Raw genomic sequence first — 22,307 nt, forward strand, 5'->3', positions numbered from 1 at the left:
GCAATGTGCCACCTTTACGGCACAGATGCGTCACGCATCTGTGCCGTTTTTGCCCCATGGTGCGCTGCATTGTAAATGCGGCGCACCAGTTATTGTAAATCTGCCCCCTAGTCCTTAGCCTATGTAGGATGTGCTATACATTTCTGGGACGCATCACAAACCACGTTCGGTTTGGGGTGCCAGGGCATGCAAATACTACTATAGGTATTTTATTGATCCGAGAATGTTTGACCTTCCTTGAAGCATGTCCTTCCATGATAACTGTGTACTGTCGCTCTCCTATTGGAGAACTTTGGGACACTTCTTTGCCAAGGCCCCACCTCCTTGTCCTCACCTTTATCATTAATAACTCAAGCAAAGCAGCCCCAGCAGGTGGCGCCCGTCTCCTCAAGGACAAATCCAATCGCCCAAAGAGCCGTGAGTCAGACTAAAATGACAAGCCTGATAGCTTTCCTAAATTATTCCCCCATTGGTACATTATCTGTTTTTACGCAATTTTGAGTTGCCCCATCTAAGTATTAATCATTTTAATGCTCCATTTTTGATTATTTCAAAATAATCCAAGGGTGTGGGCTGCATAATAAACACCAAATTTAGTGAAACGCAGATTATAATTTCAAGCCCCCTTTACATTAAAAATAATCTTACATGGAATGACGGTGCCCAATGTGACAAATACATTTGTACCCCCCACCTTCGTAATCCCTGCCCTAAAATCTTCCTAAAACCTCTTATGCATTGGCCACCCTTTAGAAGCATTACATGCAAGGTGGACAGACACATCTTCAGGCCCCAGGCACATAGAACAACCAGACCCATGTACATCACCCCACGGAGCAGCCACTTATGAAGGAGACACACCCCTTCCACACAGACCCCTAATGTAAAACACATTGTCACTCATGATACATATGAGTCATTTTGGCACCTCAAATAAGACGTGGTAATTACAGGTGAGAAAGAAGAAACCACAGAAGGAAACACATTCTTCATTGTTATTTTTAAAACGGATTTCTGTTTGTGATTGCGCTAATTATGTGTTCCATCTCTGCTATTCTAGATGTGTCTTCTCAGTTACTTGGTGTTGACCTCCTCGGTGGTACTGGCGCTGGCGGTGGCGTCCTCGGTGGCCTCCTCGATCCCAAGGGCCTCCTCGGTGGCCTCACCGGTGGCCTCCTCGATGGCGTCCTCGGTCCCATCTTTGACTGTCTGCAAAAATTGGTATGCATTTTTAAATTAAAAATGTATTTTAAGAACATTCTTCTACTTTTTAACGGATGACCTACATTTTTGGAAAATACATATTTAATACTTTTTTGCCAACCTGCAGTATTTCTGCAAGTGTTTGGGGATGGGTGCGGGGATAAGTACCCGACTATCCTTCACAACAGGTGCACTGGAGGACTATACTTTGGGGGGGGGGGGTGCTACACTGCTCTGGGCCGTACGAGTATTCTAGTAGGTTGGACTGAGAAATTACTGGGACCAACTATACGGGACTAAGTAATCCTCGATTTGCAAACTCAGAGTGAGTTAAAAATAAGACCGGAGACACCTGGAGAAGAGAGACGTGGCAGGTCTCTGCCTGCTAGCAATAGCAAAACAAGTCCACACATCTACTGCAACAGTACGGAGCTAGTCATGCTCCCTCCTGCCCCCTCTCAATAGATGTTGTGTAGGGGTCGCCATGGGTAGCCGCTGCGACTCCTGGCTTGCCACTTGCGACTCGTGGCACTGTCTTTGTGACCCCTGGCCTCAGACATGACAAAGTCAGTGGCAAGAATTCCTACATTCTTTATTTTCTGCCCATTATTAGTTAATAATATTCTATTATTCACTATTAGTTTAATAAAAAAAAATGGTGCAGATTTTGGGCCCCTGGTGGTAGCTGCGGGAAGTGCAAAATGGTTTTAAATGTATGTTGCGTGAGTGCTTGCGAGTGAGAGTATTCTTAAGGGAGAGAGTGTGTGTGAGAGTGCCTGTGTATGTGTAAGCATGTGAGTGTGAGTGAAAATGAGTGAAAGTCATTGACAGGTAAAGTTAGATTAGGTGAGACTGAGGCCCAGATTTACTATTCTTTGACAAAAGGCAACTCTGCACCAAAGTTGCTCGTTGCCTTGTGTCAAAGGGTGAGAGAAAAATGGTGCCCTATCTATTAAGATCTGGTGCCTTTTTACTCTCCAACACACACGCCTTTGTGCCAAAGTGCATGGGTGAGGGTTCTCTGAAACATAGGTTTTATACTCAAAGGTGTCCCTTCCAGCACAAAACTATGCTGTAAGTCTTGTCACACTGTGTATGTATGCTGTGCAGTGTAGCACACATGCAAGGTTGGAGAAACGGGGAGACATGAAAATATATCTCCTTGTTAAACCTGCCTCAAGGAGCAATACGTTTTTGGTGCAAGTTCCTGTCTGTTTATAGATAAGGGTTTATGTCAAACCTATTTCAATGCCCTCTTGGTGCGAAATAACGCAAAGAAGCGTAACATTGTGTTACTTTGGGATATTACCCATCACAAATCCTGATTTCTTTTGGATAATAAATCCTCCCCAACAATTTGTTCTATATTTGTGTCACAAACCTGAAACAAAAGATCATGATCCTGCCCCTGACTGTCTGTATGATTGAGAGAGAAAGAGTGAGAGTACAATGTAGTACAAGTGAGTGAGCATGAAAACAAATAAGGGTAAATGAATGTAAGAGAGGGTGAGTGAGAATGAATCAGTGTGAGACAATGAGGATGAACGTGTGATGAGTGTGGGAGACAATGCATAAAGAAGGTACTTCCATTAACCTATAGAGACCCCAAAGGCAAAATACTGTTCCTGGCACACTTGCAGCAATTCGTAGTGTGGCAGACACCCATGACAAAATGCTTCCACTGGCACACTGTTGGGTATTTATTAGTATAAAGGGCACCAATGGCAAGATTGCTTGTACTAGAAATAATTAATGGCACATAGGGCATCCATTGAAAAGTACGAGCATACTCTAGGAAATGCTTGGCATATGTACATCAGTTGCATAATGCTGGTTCTAGCACACTGAGGGGACTTTTGGCATAATGGGGGACAACCTGACATATGGAAGGGTGACAAAAGCTGCTTCTGACATACTGAGGACATTTTTTACATAAGGGTTATCTATGGTATATAGACGGCATACATTACATAATTTTAGCACTGGCATATTTTATGTTATTTATGATATAAGGGGGCACTCATTGAATATGGGGCATCTATGACAAAATGCTGGCCTGGGCACAATGAAGGTAATTTTTTACTTACAGAGGACACCCATGCCATATTTTGGATTTGCCCACCATGAAAGAATTTTAATATTTAGTTTGGGCTCTTTCTGCACCTACGGCATTTTAGTAAACTTATGTGGAAATTGCTCTTTAAAAAGCTTGGATTCCCCTATACTTTTCAAAATGTTCTCAGAGGGAGAAGCCTGCTGGAACCGGTCTGCATTACTCACTTTTCTCGCTCGCTCTAAGGTTGGGCAAGTATCACGCCCCAGGACTTTCAAAGATAGATCAAGCCATCAGCACCATGAATATAGGTGGTATCTAAAATAGACATTTATCTTTGTTATTCTGTTAAACTAATAATCTGCTTATAATGGCACTTCCACAATGTCATGTGTTGTGATCTTAGCATCACATGGCATGCCTTCCTGGAAATAATCAGGGTCAAGGGTCATATAATGTCACTTCCTGTGATTTCATGAAGAGCAAAGGGTATGTGGTGTAACTTCTGCTCAACCCTGGCATTTTGATGAATCAACACCCATGCTCCTTTCTCTCAGATATCCCCGCACCTCACCCTCCACCCCCTGCAGCAACATTCCCAGGTACTGCCAAAGCCCAGGGATGAACAATGTCTTCCCTCCCATGAGCCCACTTCCTGAAACAAGCTGGAAACAGTCACGTGCAGTGGCAGAGCCCACGCGGACACAAGACTATCTACACCCTGCATGCTGTGCCTATGCCACCCTTCCCAGTCTGCAGGAACAGCCGAGTGCTGCAAACAGAAACCTCATGCTAACAAGGCTCCCATTTGAAGGCAGGACAGGTTGGGCAGTCCAGACAAATCTCCCCCAAGATGCCTCATATCCTGCTCTCCATTCTCCCATCCAGCCACCCACCTGCCACCACTGACCCAGATATTTCCCCAAAGCTACTGCACCTATATACCACCTGCCCACAGTTGGCAAATATATGCAGATTTGTGCTTGGTATACAAACTGTTAGGGGGTAAAACATTGATTTATATTCTCTATTCCTGAGCCTGCACGATGTTCCCTATTGCAGAGAAATATCTCATGTGCACAGGACATAGATGCAAGCACACTGGCCGAAATGAGTGATTCCCACTACCCTTCCCACACATCAGTTTCCTCACAGCTGAAACCATGGATGTCATACGGATACCTTGTATGTTCTTCTTTAATAAATCATCAGCACAATGTTAATGACAGTTTTCTTTTGAGCCATTTGCATCTGGTTTACTATGGGAGCCTTCTTCAAGGGCTTTGCTGCTTCCCACTTGGATTCCTCATCACAGCTTTTGGTCCACAGTTGCTTCCTGTTTTTACTTTGGATGTAATGTATGTACATTACCTTATAGACTGTAGTATGTAAGGATTTATATACCTTGGCCCGGATTCAAAAAGGTAAACACGCACATCTTTTGTAAGTATACGCTTATTTGAAGTCACAAAAATGCACTTTATTCATAATTTTACACGTGGTAGGGCTCCACGGTCAGGGCAGAGAACTCAGCACATAAAAAGATAGTTATGTCTTATCTTTTTTATGTGAGGAGTTCTCCACTCCGAATGTGGAGTCTCTGCACACATAAACGTGTGACTAAAATACAGTTTGGGGAATTTGAAACAAACTTAAACATATGCAAGAGTGTAGGTTTAACTTTGTGAATCAGGCCTTGTATTCTTTACAAAGTTAAGTAGTGGCTATGTGAAATATGTATTTAATAAGCGAAGGAGGAAGAGATGTTCTATGGTGAATACCCTTGTCCACAGGTGTGTGGGTATCAATAGTGCAGGTGGTGCAGTTGAACCTGGGCCTTTAGATTTGATGGGCTAGACCCACCCCAATTAATGTCAGGAGCCTCTCAATTCTTACGACAAAGCCAGGGGATGAGGGGCGCTTTAGGGCCCCTGGAAACCTTCCCACTGCTTGTCTATATGTGCTGCAGGCTGAAATGAATTTCCTTGAAGGAAATTCAGTGTGTTGTCTTCAAGGCAGTCAGGAAAGTTCTCTGGGGCTATAGCAACTTAACAAAAATGCAGTTCACGTGACAATGACAATCAATGCTGTTTACCTTGGAAATACAGGAACAAGATGCAACCTGGATAACAATATACAGGAGCATAGTTTGCATCTCTTATCTTACCTACATACACACATGGAAGCTATATCATTGCTAGCACAGAGTGGGAACCAGCTGGAATTCATTTCTGGTAGGCATTCTGATGATAGCACCAACTCATTGATGCCTCCGCACTGCATGTTGTGAACGTTAGGGTTCCCCATACTGTGCAAATTCTATCTCCCGCATCTTCACCACCAGCGGCCAACCTGACTTCTGTTCTGAGTGGCCACCCTCTAGCTGCCTCTTTTCAGGATGACAATTGTACAACACAGCATTTTGTGAATGCTAGGGTTCCCCATACTGTGCAAATTCTATCTCGCACCTGTTCTCAACTAGCTGCCAACCTGAAATTTGTTCCGATAGGCCCTCCTCTAGCTATCTCTATTCTGAATAACAATTCCAACGCACTGCCCGCTGCTAATGAGCTGCGAATCCACAGCCATCACGACAATCTACATGTGGTGGTGAGCCGCAGCAAGGCGTACCGGTGCAAGGGATTCGCCCTTCTCTGCACAGAGTCCTCAGACCAATAGGAAGAAGTTGGCACAGAAACTGGAATCGAAAATACAGAGTTTATTAAACCTCATGAGGTGGAACTACATTCACACAACACCCTTCGGTAGTGTATGAAGTAGCACACTGAATGGAATGAGCTTGGTCCTTTTATACCCACACATGAGCTCAAATGAAGGCTGTACAAGTACAAAATGCAGGTTTTAGGTACATATAGGGTCATACAGAAAATGCACACTCAACAAGTGGGAGGAGCTAACAGTTTCTAATTCCGGTGAACACATCCTGACAGTTACAGACTGGGGACAGCTACAAGGACAGCTGCAAGCACAACTAAGCATGTGCGAAGGTGGAAGATGCTAAATATAGTCCGTTTCTAGACAGATTTCAAGAGCAGTTAACAGAAAGGCAGGACAGAGCACATGGCGAGCAAATGGTAGCAGATGGCAAACAAAATGGCTGACAGAAATACAAAGATAGTCTCTAAAGGCAGGATGTCTTCCACTAATGCTAACCTAATCGCTGCCAAATTACAACATGCATGCCCTCCCCCATAAGGTTAGCAGGCTCTAACTTCCCTAACTCCCCTATTTCCGCTGCTCACAATGCTGCACAGATTCTACCCATGATTCTGTCCCCCAGCTCTACCCGCAATCCCATCCTGGCCAAACCGGCTGGCAGGGGTCACCTGTTGTCTGTCCCATGCTCCCCTATCCCACTCATCCCTCCAAGCACGCAGTTCCATTTTCCAGAATTCCTTGACTCAGGACCTACTCAGTCGCCACCGGCCCTCATTGTGCCTTCCTCCACTAACTATCCTCAGCCGCTGGGTCCCCAGGACCTATCCTCACATCCCCATATACACACCTCATTGGAAGACCGATTTAACGAGATTGCACTCTGCCTTCATCAACTTAAGGCTTATATTCGTAGCCTATCACACATCACTGAGGATCTATCAGTTGACTCCAGATTAGGCTGCTCCCTTTTTGACAAAACTACGCTCGCACCCTTACTGTGGTTGTACCTGGCACCATACCCCCCCTATACTAGGCGTACCAGGGCCTCCGCTCCGCACCCTAATAACCCCTCTCGCCCCCAGATGTAAATCCTCCCTGTCTGAGAGTGATATTTAATCTCTACTTCTGTCTTATGATCAGCCGCTTCCTTCCACCCCTTCTAACTCACATCTAATTTAATCAATCCCCACTGATTCCTTCAGGGAACCTAAGCCAAATACAAGAACTTTAAACATGAACAACCTCACAATAGTCACAACTATGCTACCACATCAACTGACATCCCCGTTAGTCTCAAATGTGCGCTCCTAAACTGCAGATCGGCTGTTAAACACCCTGCAGATATTGCCGATCTCATCCTTGTCCAAGATCTTGACCTTTTAATGCTGATGGAAACTTAGCTAAATGACTCAGCCACTCATATCCTGGACCTTTCAATGCCTCCCAACTTTGATATCATTAGGTTGGATAGAACTAGTGGTCAAGGGGATGGCATTGCATGCCTACATCGTAATAATCTAATAGTGAAAGTAATTCATGCTGACCTCCTGCAGTCTTGTGAATATCTATGCATTGAAGTGACTGGGAGCAGCATTCACACTTGCAAACAAAATACGTTATACCATTCCCCTCGCCATAACCTTCCCTTCACAGAACAGATCATGGATTATTTCATCTAATGTGGATTTCCAGGGAACTCAGATCTTCCTGCTAGACTTCAATCTTCACTGGAATGATATGAATGAAGTGATTGTCAACAGCCTCAAACCCTTCCTACTTGACCTTAACCATACCCAATTATGTGACAGCCCTACACATAACAAAGGAGCCACGCTAGATCTAGTAATTGGTAAGCTCAATTCTCTCCTCCTGGAGTCGATCCTTTCATGTGACTGGACAGACCAGTACTGCATCACCTTCCTCGTCCTTGAATCGTTAAGAGCAAGCAGACCCCATCCTAAGAACCCAAAACAGTTAAAAAAATGTTTAAGGAACATCCACTCGCAAGACCTTATGGCGCTCTGTGATAGCATCTTGCCACCTCCTTTGAACATGTCGGATGTCGATGACCGGATGGCCCACTATCACCACCCAATGCTTAATGTACTTGACTCAGTATCACCACTTCAGCTTAAACAAGTGTCCTCCAAATGCTCCAAACAGTGGTTCAATGATAGTCTTAATGCTGAAAAAAGAAATCTAAAGATTTGCAGAAAGGAAATGGTGATCGCATCCCTCCCTTGAACATCTCTGTCACTTGAGATCCTTACGATGCACATATAATAAACGCATCAGATGCTCAAAGGCTACCTTCTTCAGAACTCAACTAGATCAAGTAAAAAAAGGTCCAAAAATTGTTCGAACTCATCAAATCCCAGGCTAACAATAATCCTAACCTCTCCTCTCCGGGTCAAGTAACACTCCCGAACTGCAAAGAATTCGCTGTTTTCTTCGCTGATAAATCTACTAAGATTGACAGGGAATAAAGCTTGTCCCATGATCTCCTCCCGAGTAGTCCTCTGAACACTTTTCACCTTTCAGGGTTGACTAACACTGACCCTTCACTGCCCTTCCTCCAAAAAACAATGCATCTTGGAGTCTGTTGCAAACCTTGGATGAGCCCACTATACGCAAAATGTTGTTGACGTTGACACCTTCCAATCACTACAACAACCCTTTGCCATCCAACCTGTTCGCATAAGCGAGATCATCCTTACTGACACTCTGGACGATGCAAGGTACTATTCTTGATTGCCTTAAATCAGGTCAAGTTACCCTGATCATAAAGAAACCAAATGCTGATCCCTCAGACCTTCTTAACTTTCGCCCAATCACCATCATCCCCACCTTAGGAAAACTCCTTGAGAAATGTGTGCTTGCCCAACTCTGTCATCACATCGACCACTTCCAGCTCCTGGAACAATGCCAATCTGGTTTTTGGCCAGGTCACTATATGGAGTCAGCGCTAACACACATCATGGATGACATGCTTAGTATGCTGGATGACAATGAAGCGTGCCTATTGATCCTTCTTGACCTCTCGTAAGCATTTGATACTGTCAAACATGATCACCTAATTGACCTCCTGGAACATAGGAAGGGACTATCTGGGCCAGTTTTAAACTGGTTCTCTTTATTCCTTCACAACAGATCCCAAAGGTTCAAGGTGAACCACTCCTTGTCACATCCTGCACCAGTCACCTTGGGGGTTCCCCAAGTTTTAGCACTGTCCCCTACGCTCTTTAACCTCTTCATGGAACATCTGACAGAATTTCTAAAATCATCCTGCATTGATTATCATATGTTCGCGGATGATACCCAACTATGCCTGAAGATCGCCTCCCCTGAAGATATCCAGTCCCTCAATTCAATCCTGCAGGAAACACAAAGCTGGTTGACAATCACCTGCAGTTAAATGTTCTTAAAACACATTTCTTACTGATTTGCCCCCACAACCAATCACCGTCATAGAAAAATGGCTGAATCAGCTGACTGCTAACTGTAGACTGCACCTTGTAGACTCAGCATCTTCTCTGGGTATCATTCTGGACAAAAGACTGAACATGCAGAAGCATATCAGTTCCCTCACCAAAGGAGCTAACTTCCAATTCAGCCTACTCAGAAAACTCAAACCCTTTCTCCCTGCTCATGACCTAAAGGTTGCAGTACAAGCATTAGTGATCCCAAAGATGGACTATGTTAGCGCAACACTATGCGGCCTGCCTAGAGTGAAGACGGCTCCTCTTAGGGCTTCCTCAACTCTGTGGCTAGGCTCTTAACTGGCACAAAAAAATACCACCACATCTCTCTGGACTTGCGCGGCCTGAATCGGCTTCCATACGAAGGTCGGATACAGTTAAAAATTGCATGCATAGCTCATAAGACCATCCACTTCAAGACCCCACTGTACCTTGCTTGAACACTGAAGCTCACCTCTGGTTCAAAAGCCTCCAGAAGTGCCAGCACCTATAGCTAAATCCACAAAAATTAAAGAAAAAAAAGACCTATAACCGAACCTTCTCAGGGATGGCTCAGAGGATCTGGAACACCCTTCCACCGGAAGTCAGGGTGAACCCCTCCAATGTCTTCTTCAAAAAAGAAGTCAAAGGGCTCTTGAAGAAGAAATTTCTTCCTTAGCATGGCTCCTTCATTTGGTTCTGGGTCCAAACCTGTTGAGTCTGGCCCAACCACCTGGTTCACGAGTTTCTTGGCCAATTCTAGATTGTGACCTGTTACACTGCCAATTATGTTGTGCCTGTTTTATTCCCCTTAGGATAATGTTTGTCTATAAGATTTTGTTGCCTTGTTTATTTTGTTTTGTTTGTTTATTACCTCATGATGCATGATTTGTAAAGCGCTCTGATACCCTCCGTGGTCATGTTCGCGCTATATAAAACGTTCAAAATAAATAAATAAATGCCCCAAGCAATTCTTGCTTCTGTGGCATCCCATTGCAATGTACCAGCATCACATTAAATTGGCTATGAATTCTACTTTTTCTTTTTATGAAATCTGTTTCTTTTTCCGAAAGCTGGTTTTAGGAGTCAAATTGAGCATTCCAGCTTTAACATCTAAGCAACGGAAACAAGACATGTCACTTCACAATTTGCCAGACAAACTGAAATTCCAAAATGTTTTAGATTTCTCAAGCTCTGACTCTGTGGAAAGTGTACCCTAGCGCTGTCGGCACCTAGGGACACCTATCAAACCTGTACCTTTTTTTAAAAATAGACACTAGGAGGAACCCAGGATGTGTTGACTTTCGTGGCTCTCACCAGGTTCTAATACCCAGAATTCCTTGCAAACCTCAAACATTGTCAAATATGACACATTTTCTCCACATTTCTGTGATGAAAAGTTCTGAAATCCGTGTTGATCCACAAAATTCCATGCACCCCACATTTCCCAAAGTCTCTCAATAAAAATGGGACCTCACTTGAGTGGGTAGGCATGGTGCCCACAGCAGGATACAGCCCAAAATGCAACGTGGATACATCACATATTTCCAGTGAATAATGACCCTTTTTTTGCTATGTGCCTAGCTGTGAATTTTTAAGCCTATCTCAGCCAGCATCTAGGAAAACTGAGCAAACCTTTATATTTTTGAAAACTAGCCACCCAGGGAAATCCAATATGGGGTGACTTGTGCGACTTTCACCAGGTTCTGTTACCCAGAATCCCTTGCAAACCTCAAACTTTGAAAAAAGAGACACTCTTTTCTCACATTTCTGTGATAGAAAGTTCTGGAATCGTCATGGATCCACAAACTTAAACACACCCCACATTTCTCAAAGTCTCCCGATAAAATTGGTACCTCACTTGTGTGGGTAGGTCTAGAGCCCCTGCCAGGGAACGGGCCAAAATGCAACATATACGTATCAGATTTTTTCACTGAAAACCAACCCTTTTTTTGCAATGTGCCTAGCTGTGAATTATGAACCATAGCTCAGCCAGCACCTAGAGAAAACTAGCAAAACTTTACATTTTTAAAATCTTGACACCCAGGAGAATCACGGTTGTGGTGACGTACGTGGCTTTCAGCAGGTTCAGTTACTCAAAATTCCTTACAAACCTAAAACTTTGTGAAAAAAACACATTTTCCTCACATTTCTGTGATAGAAGTTCTGGAATCTGCATGGATCCACAAACGTACACCCACCCAGTATTTCCGAATGTCTCTCAATAATAGTGATACCTCATTTAAATGGGTAGGCCTAGTGCCCGCAACAAGAAACGCCCCAAAACGCAATGTGGACACATCACATTTTTCCAGTGAAAACTGACCCCTTTTTTGCAATGTGCCTGGCTGTGGATTTTACACCCTAGCACTGCCAGCACCTAGGGAAACCAATCAAACCAATACATTTTTTAGGTCTAGACCCACGTCGGAATCCAGGATGGGTCAACTTGTGTGACTCTCACCAGGTTCTGTTACCCAGAATCCCGTGCAAACCTCAAACTTTGTCAAAAATAACACATTTTCCTCATATTTCTGTGATGGAGAGTTCTAGAATCTGCATGGATCAACAAACCTCCATGCCCCCCCTTAGTTCCCACATCTCTCAAGGAAAATGGTACCTCACTTGTGTAGATAGACCTAGTGCCCATGGCAGGAAATGGCCCAAAATCTACATGGACACATTACATTTTTCCAATTAAAATTGAACCTTTTTTTTTTAGATGTGCCTCGCAGTGGTCTGTGTACCCTAGTGCTGCGGCACCTGGGGGAAACCTAGCAAACCTGTACATTTTTGCAAACTAGACACCTAGGGGAATCCATGGTGGGCTGACTTGTGTGACGCCCACCAGATTGTTACCCTGAAACCCATGCAAACCTCAAACTATGTCACAAAATAACACTTTTTCCTCACATTACTATGATGGAACGTTCTGTAATCTGCGTGCATCCTCAAATTTTCACCCACCTGCATTCCCCAAAGTATCCCAAAAAAAAATGGTACCTCACTTTTGTGGGTGGGCTAAGTGCCCACGGCAGGGAAGGGCCAAAACATATTGTGGAGACATCAAAATTCCCTCTCACAAAACGCGCTGGTTTTACAAGGGGGGCCACAGCCACCAGGGTCTTTTTCCACAGGCTTGGTGGCTATTTAGGGAAACTTACCAAACTTAGACAGGTCTGAAAACTAGATACCCGGAGGAGTCCAGGGCGGTATGGCTTGTATGGATCTCCCAACATTTTCCTACCCAGAATCTAAACCTCGAATTTAGCTGAAAAAAAATCGAATTTTCTTCACATTTATGGTATGGAAAGTTCTGGATCTGCGTGCATTCACAAACATTCATGCACCCGGCATTCCCCAAAGTCTCCAAATAAAAATGGTACCTCACTTGTGTAGGTGGGCTAAGTGCCTGTAGCAGGAAGGGCCCAAAGCTTATTGTGGAAACATCAAAGTAACCTATCACAAATCAACCTGGTTTTGCAAGGGGGATCACCTGGGTTTTTGTCCCTCGGTTCGGGGACCATCTAGAGAAACCTACCAAACCCATACATTTCTGAAAACTAGATACCCAGGGGAGTCCAGGTAGGTATGGCTTGCAATAATCCCCCAACATTTTCCTACCCAGAATCCCCTGCAAACCTCAAACTTAGCTGAGTAAATCTCAGGAACATTCTTGAATTGCAGATTTATTTTTCATGGTCACAGATCATCATACTGTAGAACAGAGAGATGTATCTGAATGGGTCCCATCTAATTCCCAATTGTACAGAAATGCATGCAACAATAACGGATAGAAGCTTCCAGATCTATTACAGCAGTTTATAGGTGGGAACAGAACTGCATACAAAGTGGTTTGTGGGTTAATCACCTTCCTATTTTTAAGATGTTGTTTGATTTCCTGCTCATGGTAAACTTTTTCTGCAGTCTAAATCATTTGGAATCTTCTCTTACATCATGAATTCTGAGAAAGGTATAGAAGTGTTCTGGCAGTTTCAGACATAGATCCTCATTTAAAGGCAGATTTACTAAATGTTGACAAAATACAGAGCAGCACCTAAAGCTGCTGACCTTTGTTGCTGCAATGGGAAAGGCAAAAACAGTGCTAGATCTTTCCAGCACCATAGTGAAAATGTGTGTGTGTTCCTTGAAGAATTTGTTTTGTACTGGAAAGGGATTGTTCCAGAAGAAAATCATGCTTTAATACTTTTCCCTCTTTGTATTTGTGCTGTACTTTTCAGCACACAAGCAAAGTTTGAAACGTATTGAGAAAAGTTAACTTTTCTCATACCTTACACCTACCTTAAGAGGCATACGTTTCTATCTCAAAACATAGTCTACCGCTGTAAGTACATAGGTATTTGCTGGTTGATTGGAAATGTATATGTACCATCCATTTGAATGACCTTAACAGAAAGTAGCTTTATACAGCTATTCTGCAATACTTTAGACACAATTCACACATAAATTAGGAATTCATGGTGGTCTTGGTCATCAAATACTAGGAGCAAATCGAACATGCAGGCAGCAAAATCTGTGCTCATCAAAAGCAAAAAACACTTTAAGCTGTTTCTGAAATTCTAAAGAAAATACATGCAAATAGAGTTATCAAACCATGAAGATTAAAAGTACCAATAATGTTGCAAGCTAAAGTTATTGAAAAAAAAACTGTTTCATATAATGTTTGGACAATTCTTCTGACCACTTTGTTTCTTCATCTCTTTTGTAGCTAGGCAAAGATCTCGAAGTAGTAGTGGACGGGCTCCAAGGTCTTGGCTGCGCACTACAGAAGGAAGTAAGATTGATTTGTATTTGCTTTTATTTACTTAGCCTCTAACCTGATTTTAAATGGTGCCTCAGATCATAGTGATTCAAAATCAAGCACGAGAGGGATAATAAAATAATGAATGGCCTGTACACATATGTATGCTTTTTATACTTTCAACAAAATAAGGGGATGATTTGGGATTGCACAGGTAGCTGACTCACCCACCTCCTCCCCCGGGTAGAGGGGGGGAGTAGGTGGGTGGTTGCTGGAGATCTCTTCAAATAAATTGCTTTTGCTAATGTGATGGAAGTAATTTTGTAAGGCTGAATCTGGACGGCTGCCATATTTTGCCAAATTCCCAGCATTTTGTTTCTGCAGAAATAAACCCAGCACATTTCTGCAAAATAACAAAACAATGGGCCTGATGTACAAAGGACTTTGGGGCATATTATCTAGATGTGCATTATATAACGCACATCGCACATTTCCATATCGCCGGATTTTTTCGCCGTGTTAGCGCGCAATTATCAACATGTAGGCGAAATTAAATCCGGCGATGGTCGGCGATATGGAACATTAGCACATGAAAACAAACGTTGTTTTCATGCACTAAAGTGTGCCTTGATAATATAGAGGGGGGTGGATTCAGCGTTATGATCCACACCCCCATGTTATCAATGCCTTAACACCTGGTCAGAGCAGGCGTTGGGAGACCTGCGATAAACGAGTTTATCGCCGGTCTTCTTCTCCCAGCGCCTGCCTTGGTAATAGGGTGTTCCCAACTCCAACCCCATTTTACATGTGGTTGGACGTGGGAACGCCCACTTTGCATGTCATTAGCGATGTTTCTCGCTGACATGCATAGTGGGCTTGAGGCAGGCGTTAGCATGCCCTTGTTAATAGGGCGCTGGAAGCATTGCCGCTTTCTCGGCACAATTCGCCGAAAAAGCGTCGATACTTCAGCTTGCTAATATGCCACTTTATCCCTATTAGATTGTTATAGTTGAGTTCTGTGCACACATCAACTCTACTTAGCCAGGCCATAGCAATCACTCTAATTCATGCTAATGGCAGGGCTTGTCCTGGTAAATCTGAAGCAGCTCCTTGTACAACAGTTTTTTGCCATGACATTCTGCTTGAGGTGCTCTGTACCCTTTGACTTTCCCTGCTTTCCCACACTGTCCAAACTTTTGCCAGTTATCATTATTTCCTTTTTCACTTTTAAAATACAAGTCAACTGTCCGTCTTTGAATCTTGTAGTGAGTGCGTTGACAACATACAAAAACATACTCTGTTTTTTCTGAGCACTCTGTCTTAAATCTTGTAATCACATCTTCAAAACTATTATCTGTAGTACCCGTGTCCTGTTCTGCAGCTCCTCCTGTTATCAACTCTTCATTTTCCCTAGCGTCCGGGGACCTAGTACCAAAGAAACAAAACTGGACATTGTCACAAACTTTTTCCACCTCTGCCACATTACCATGCAAAAGTTCCCTATTCCATTCTTGTAAACCTAAAGCAGGAGTTTTCACACAGTACAGTCTCCTAACAAAACTTTGAGGGATGTACAGATATCATCCTGAAATGATAAAAGGTGCTTTGGCACACTTTCTTTGATAAACTAGCTAGAGAATGTCCCTGTACATTTGTATGCTTTATAACCTTGCAAGGATCCAATCCTTGTAAAGTATGTATTTTGTGTTTGAAACTTCATCTTGGAAAGACATAGAAGTATTCTTAATATATCAATGGATTGCTGTCAAATACTACAAACAGTACTAAAATTCTATTTGTATATAGGGGTCTGATTGTGCCATCCCTGTACCTCTTCTGCAATAACTTGTGTTACATTTCTAGGTACTATCACCTCTTTTCCTATAGGAGTGCCATTCTTCATTTCATAACACTGTCCTATTTTATCAATATCATGAAATATCGTGCTATCCTGAAGGTAGCTTTCTCCATCAAAGAAATACTCTATACTAGAAGTATGTGTCCATTCTCTACTAAAAACTGTACAAAAGTTACTTCCATTCACTAATCATTTCTTCTGGTTTTGTCTCTTCATGCACAACACCATTTTGACAAGTCTTCATTCAATTTATAATCCAAATGAAAAGCTTCCTCTTCAAAGCAAAGGCTTTATCAACTACTCCCCCAAATCTTTCTTTCTGCTTAAATGCCTCTCTCCTTCTTCTGAACTTCTTCATATTTTTCAGTAGATTTACAACCACTCTAATATAAAACATCCTGGTTCTTATTTCCTTAAACTTATTTAGTCTCCTGGTTAAGGTGTGTCCACCTTTGTTACAGTATTTCCTGTTCTTGCACCATACAATTTTTCCACTCTTATTCTTTCTCATAGTTTGGTTTTTATTTTCATTATTTTGTAATCTTTCTAAATGGCTATGTATATTTTAAAGAAATTACTTTGTTTTCCGACTAGTAGATCTTTTTTCTTTCAGCACATCTTCTACATTTTGTCCCTTTTGGTTCTTGATTCGGCCTAGATACTGTGGTTGCTTGTGTTGCTTTTTCCTCCAAGCTTTTGTAGGCATTCTAGCTGTTGTAGTTATGTAGATATTATTCTGTAAAAAAAAGTATATTTATATTTTTATTCTAGCCAACATACCAACTACTTTACTCCTGACTTACACATAATACAAAAACAGTTTCTATGTTATCCTGCAGTTTTTAATATGCAGTTAACCTAGCTATATAACTCAAATACACTCACTTCAATATAGCAAACACAAACCAAAACACAAAAAAGTAGGGGTACTTGAACAAGAACAGCCGCTAACTAATGCGAACTATAGTTAGCAGTAGTTTTCTCAACACTGCCTATCACTAAAAACTATCAACCTGTTAGCGATGTATTTACAATACGTTGCTACATGGAGATAGTTTCAGGTAGCCTAGGTGAAAACTGCTGCTATCACTAGTGTGAAGGTGATATGAATGCTGATGTTAGCAGGTGAAAACTGACGAAAGGCCCATTAGCGGCAAAAAACTCTCCCCGTAGTCAGCCCAATGTGACTTTTTTTGCCTCTAGTGGCAAAAATAGCCCATAAGTCCACCTCAAGTGAAAAATAGGAAACAATACTAATGGAATTCAGAATGGACCAGCAAAGACCAAGTGCAGCACAGATCAACAACCCCTCCGAAGCCCAGGATCACCAGCCTAAGTCCCAGGGGAAGAGGAAATTCAGGGCCAAAATCATGGAAAAAGGTTCATCACTGGGCAAAACCAGTGATGCATCCCATATTATTGTGCACTCCTTGCAACACCATAGCATCTAAAATTTTGAAAGGCCAGACAGTCCCCGAGGCCCGGAGGCCTCGCTTTGCCTGCGCATGGACCTGGAGGAGGCTGCAGAGGTGCTTTGGAGTTGATGGGCCATGGCGGTAGACATTGAGGCATCAGCAATCAACCTTACCTGGTGGTGAAGTCTGCCAGATCTGATAAAGACACATTGCTGACCTGTGGGAGAAGACTGCCTGGTGCCCCTTGGAGCTGTGATTGATAGGGTGTTACTACGCACCAACATAGGGAGGACTGCATCTCAAACCACACGCCACCACTACACTGGGGTGCTCAGAGGAAATTACCAATGATGGCCCGTGACTGTCTGCAAAACAGGCCAGAGTATGTTGTACTTGCCGGACGCTGTGGAGGGTGAGGCCACTGAGCTGCCTAGAAATTGTGTGGTGGGATCGCTGCAAATGGGGCCCTCTTGCATCATCTGCATCAGGAGGTTCCCCTATGGACTTGGCGGTGACTGCTATACCCATGCTTGTGAAATCCTACCTCCTGCTGGATGAGTCCTGCTGGCTGTTGGAGAGAGTGCAGAAGATTGTGCCACAGTGTCAAAGTCCAGATGAGGAGAAGGTGGGACATGTAGCTGAGGATGCCTGGGTCGAATCAGGCCCAGGCCTTGCACCTGTCAGTGACGCATCCCCTGTGGTGGATCCTCCGCTTTGGCAGAAGAGCGTCACCCCACGGCTTTCAAGCAGTACAAGAAGAGGAAACATAACATGATGACACGTTTCTGATGTACTCAGGCTATACTTCCTCTGCATGCGGGAGGGTGGGTGGGGCTGCTCTACTCATGGAGCAGGGCAAGGGCGGAGTGGTATGCCCACTCAAGTGCCCAATGCCTGTTTGCTTGGCCCGATCAGGCCACCCAAAGCAGTCATGCACACTTCCCTGTTTGCAATGCAGGCTGCATTACCGCCTGCATGGAGTATATGCCCACCCCTCCAGCCCCTGGCTAAACGCCCTTTGCCATGGTGCTCAGCAACAATCGCAATGCTGTATTGTAGCATTGTTGTTGGCTTAGGAGAGGGAGACTGGCTGCCTGCTCCCTGTTTCTAGAAGCAGAATTAGGAGCACAGAAGATGCAGGACCCGGCCTCACGGGAAGAATTATTTAAAAACATATTTACAATGCCCGCTCCCACCCACATCCCCACCCCCTCCAGTGTCCTCTCCCGTGTTTCCCAGCTGTCCAGTCCCCCGTAGCACTACGTAAAAGCGGCCGTTGTGCCGCCATGGGCAGCAGGTGGTCCATGGGTGCGCCAAAGTCAAGCCCGTCAGCGTTCTTCCGCCCAAGGACTGCACCCAGCACCAAGGACCCTTCCTCTCGGACACTCCACTGCTACAACACTAACACCCTTGGACACCACACCACCTGCCATCTTGCCATCTAGCAACACTGTTGAATTCTCTTCCACCCTGCTCCTTTCAAAACTGCAAATGCACCTTCTGCCACATCAGTACACCAACGCCTATTGCCACCCACCCATCGAACAACACAGCTGAGTGGCTCAACTGCATCCTTCTTTAGGTGTTGTCCCTCCAAAAACACGCCACAGAAATCAGGGACCAACTTGATGCCACCTCTTCAAACATCTCCTTCTTCACAGAAACGTGGACCAACCTCTGCTCCGGAATGGACAACGCCATCATCATCATCCACGACGGCTACAAATTCACCTGCATGGACCACCCCGAGCACCCAGGAGTAGCCATTGCAATTGTCTACAAAAGCACACTCTGACTGACCATATTGCGGATATGTCACAAAATCACAAAAATGCAGACAGTCAATGCCCAGCAGAACATCCAAAAATGATAACTAAATATATATATATATATAAAACATTTGACATATGGCCGAAGAGTGGATTAAGGAACGGGAAGAGGCAGCTCTGGACATTTCTAATGATGCAGACACAACCGCATCAGCAGTTTGAAAAGAAGCAGCACTATCAAGAAAGACAAGTGAAAATATGGAAAGAGTGGGAATATCAGAAGAGAGAGGACAGTATAAGCAGAGAGAGGTAAACAGTGAGGAGAAACAGGTGAGATTATAGAAAAAAGGTGCAAATATAATTCTTTCATTTACACAGACACTCAGTGTGATTCTGGACAGAAATTTCAAAACCATACATTTTACCAAAACGCATTTACCTCAGTAAAAGGTTTAAGTGACAGAACACAGCCCATGTATATGATCACTACATTACAGTGCAGAAACCTGACTCATTTTCAAAATACATTTCCAATTTGCAGCATTACTTTTTTGCCAGCATTACATCCAAACATGAGACAGAATGCAACAAGAAAGAGGCCCAAGCTGCTTGTAAATCTGCCTAAGACTGTATACAGCACTCTATCTATAATAACTGCAGCATTGTATAAGTGACTGTACATATTCTACATTTTATAGTACTGCACTTTATTCAACAAAGCTGACTAACTAAATACATTAACTTACCAAATGATTTACCACAAAAGTTATCCAAAACCAAACAAACTGCAAATATGATTCAGCAAACTTTTTAAGATTAAACACTTTACTTTAAAAAAAATTAAAATGCACCATATACATTCCCTTACAACTTTTTAACTCACCTGTCAGACAGATTAGTAGATTAAGAAGAATGCCACTCACACAGCAGATAGCCTTATACAGAATCTCTCTGCTCCAATGCTTGCAGCACAACCAAAGAAATGGCACATTTTCCCTCAATCTACACATAAATAAACATTACTAACAAATCAAATTCCTTTCCACAATAATTTAAAACCAAACACACATTTCTATTGTTTCAATATTTCAAACCTTTCCAACTGACATATCTTTCCACCCTACCACCATCATGCAAAAGTCTACTGTAAACAGAGTCTACTGTAAACAGAGGTCAAATGTTCAGCACACAGTAAAACACTAGTCCTCATCAAGTTAAGGCTATGCATAAGTACTTTCTTATAAGTACCAATAAACAGAGAACTCTAATTACAACCATTACATAAACACTTAAACTTGAAAGATATATGTAAAATATACTTTTTAAAATAACTTTTGTCATGATAGGGTGCACTTCCGGGACGACTTCCGAAATTTGCACCGTACGCGTACAGTGCATCTATCTCCCCAAAAAATATAGTGTCTATTACAAATTTTTCATAAACCCCGGGGACCCCATCCCCCGGGGCTTAAAAAAAAAACGTTGGGGACCGTGGGGCGAGCCCCAATGCCCTCACGGTCCCAGCTGGCTCCCCACGTCCTCTTTGAGCCGGCATTGCTTTTCGTCTGAGAGAGCAGCTAAAATGCTAACATGCTAACTTGCTGTGGTAGGGTGGGAGCTCTGCCCTACCACAGCAAACAGCAGTGTCCTGGGGTAGGCACCCCGAGACATTGCAGGAGCTGGCCCTGGGGAGGTGGTGGTCCCCAGGGCCATCAATGGCTCCAGGAGGGGGGCCACGCGGCCCCCCTGCAAACATAGAAAAGCCCCGGAGGTGGTGGTCCCTGGGGTGACTGAGGGGCAAAGAGCCCCCACCCACACAATCATTATTTTTATTTAAGTGAAGCCCCAGGGGGGTGGCGGTCCCCGGGGCTCCGGAGGGGCAGAGGGCACCCGCAAACAAATAACTTAAGCCTCGGGCGATGGGGTCCCCGGGGATTATAAAAAATGAATATTAGAAACTAATTTTTTTTACAATAGATGCACCGTACGCATACCGTGCAAATTTCGCAATTCGTTACGGAAGCGCACCCTGGCATGAAAAAAATCATTTAAAAAAATATATTTTACATATATCTTTCAAGTTTATGTGTTTATATGTTGGTTGGTTCATTGTAAAACCCCCTAATTAACCCAAGGCAGACTAAAAATCCTATAGCAAACAGCAAACAATTCCTGTCAATATACACTTTCAAACCACACACACATATACAAATAAATTACACATCTCATTTATTCACATATTAAAAATGAAACACACTTTTAAAATGCTGGAACTTTATTCATACACTAAAAATGAAACACACTTTTAAAATGCTGGAACTTTTCAACCCTTTCCAGCTCACAAAACTTTAAACCCTTCCCCCAATCACATTCTGCCTGTTACCATAGAAACACTTCAGAGAACACCTAACTGACAATACAGGTGAAAAGTTCATAATACATTTTTGCAAATCAAAACAGCAAGTGTGCTTGACTTCTCAATATATTAGCTTATCTTAAGTAATGTTCTTTATTATCACTTTTTCTTATCCAATAAATAACAGGCTTTTAAAAAACTGAACATTGGACCCTACCTTTGTAGCTAGTAACATTCCAAACAACCAATCACTTCTTTGCTTTTTTTCAAAACTCCACTTATCCACAATTTGAGAAAAAAAATCTTCAAACAGCCCTTTCATTTACAGAGACCATCTCAGTACATCCAGACCTCTGTTCAAGATATTTAAAGTGTGGATTGTGGGACACAGCTATATTTTCTGGAGTGAAAGGTACGCACAACAGAAAGGAACTCACAAAGACCTAGGTTTATCAAATGGGCACATTAAATGGATTGAACAGAGAGGGTTAAAGTGGCACTAATTGATGCCATTGGTGAAATCCTTTATGCATCTCCAAAAACCTTACCTCATAATTGTGCACAGTGGTAGCAATGACCTAGGCACTTTGACTGGGGTAGGACTGGAAATGTTTATGAAGGACACCTTTACAGAACTGATGTCGCTTTTCCCCCAAACTGCCTTTGTCTATTCTAATATATGTCAAAGGCAGAAATCGAACTGGTCCAATCAATGTTGTCCACAAATTGAGAAAGCTAGGAAACATGTGAATAA

General features: G+C 43.1%; 1 long non-coding RNA gene across 1 annotated transcript in view; it reads left to right on the forward strand.

Moving 5' to 3' along the window:
- Positions 1–1,199: 1,199 nt before the first annotated feature.
- Positions 1,200–22,307, forward strand: part of LOC147703277 (uncharacterized) — a 45,766-nt gene continuing 24,658 nt past the window's right edge. Inside the window, exons 1-2 of the long non-coding RNA XR_015297287.1 lie at positions 1,200–1,221; positions 14,123–14,188. This is a non-coding gene — a long non-coding RNA (uncharacterized LOC147703277). The remainder of the gene's footprint in view (positions 1,222–14,122; positions 14,189–22,307) is intronic.

This window comes from Lissotriton vulgaris, chromosome 7 (assembly GCF_964263255.1).
Source record: "Lissotriton vulgaris chromosome 7, aLisVul1.2, whole genome shotgun sequence".
Classification (NCBI taxonomy): domain Eukaryota; kingdom Metazoa; phylum Chordata; class Amphibia; order Caudata; family Salamandridae; genus Lissotriton; species Lissotriton vulgaris.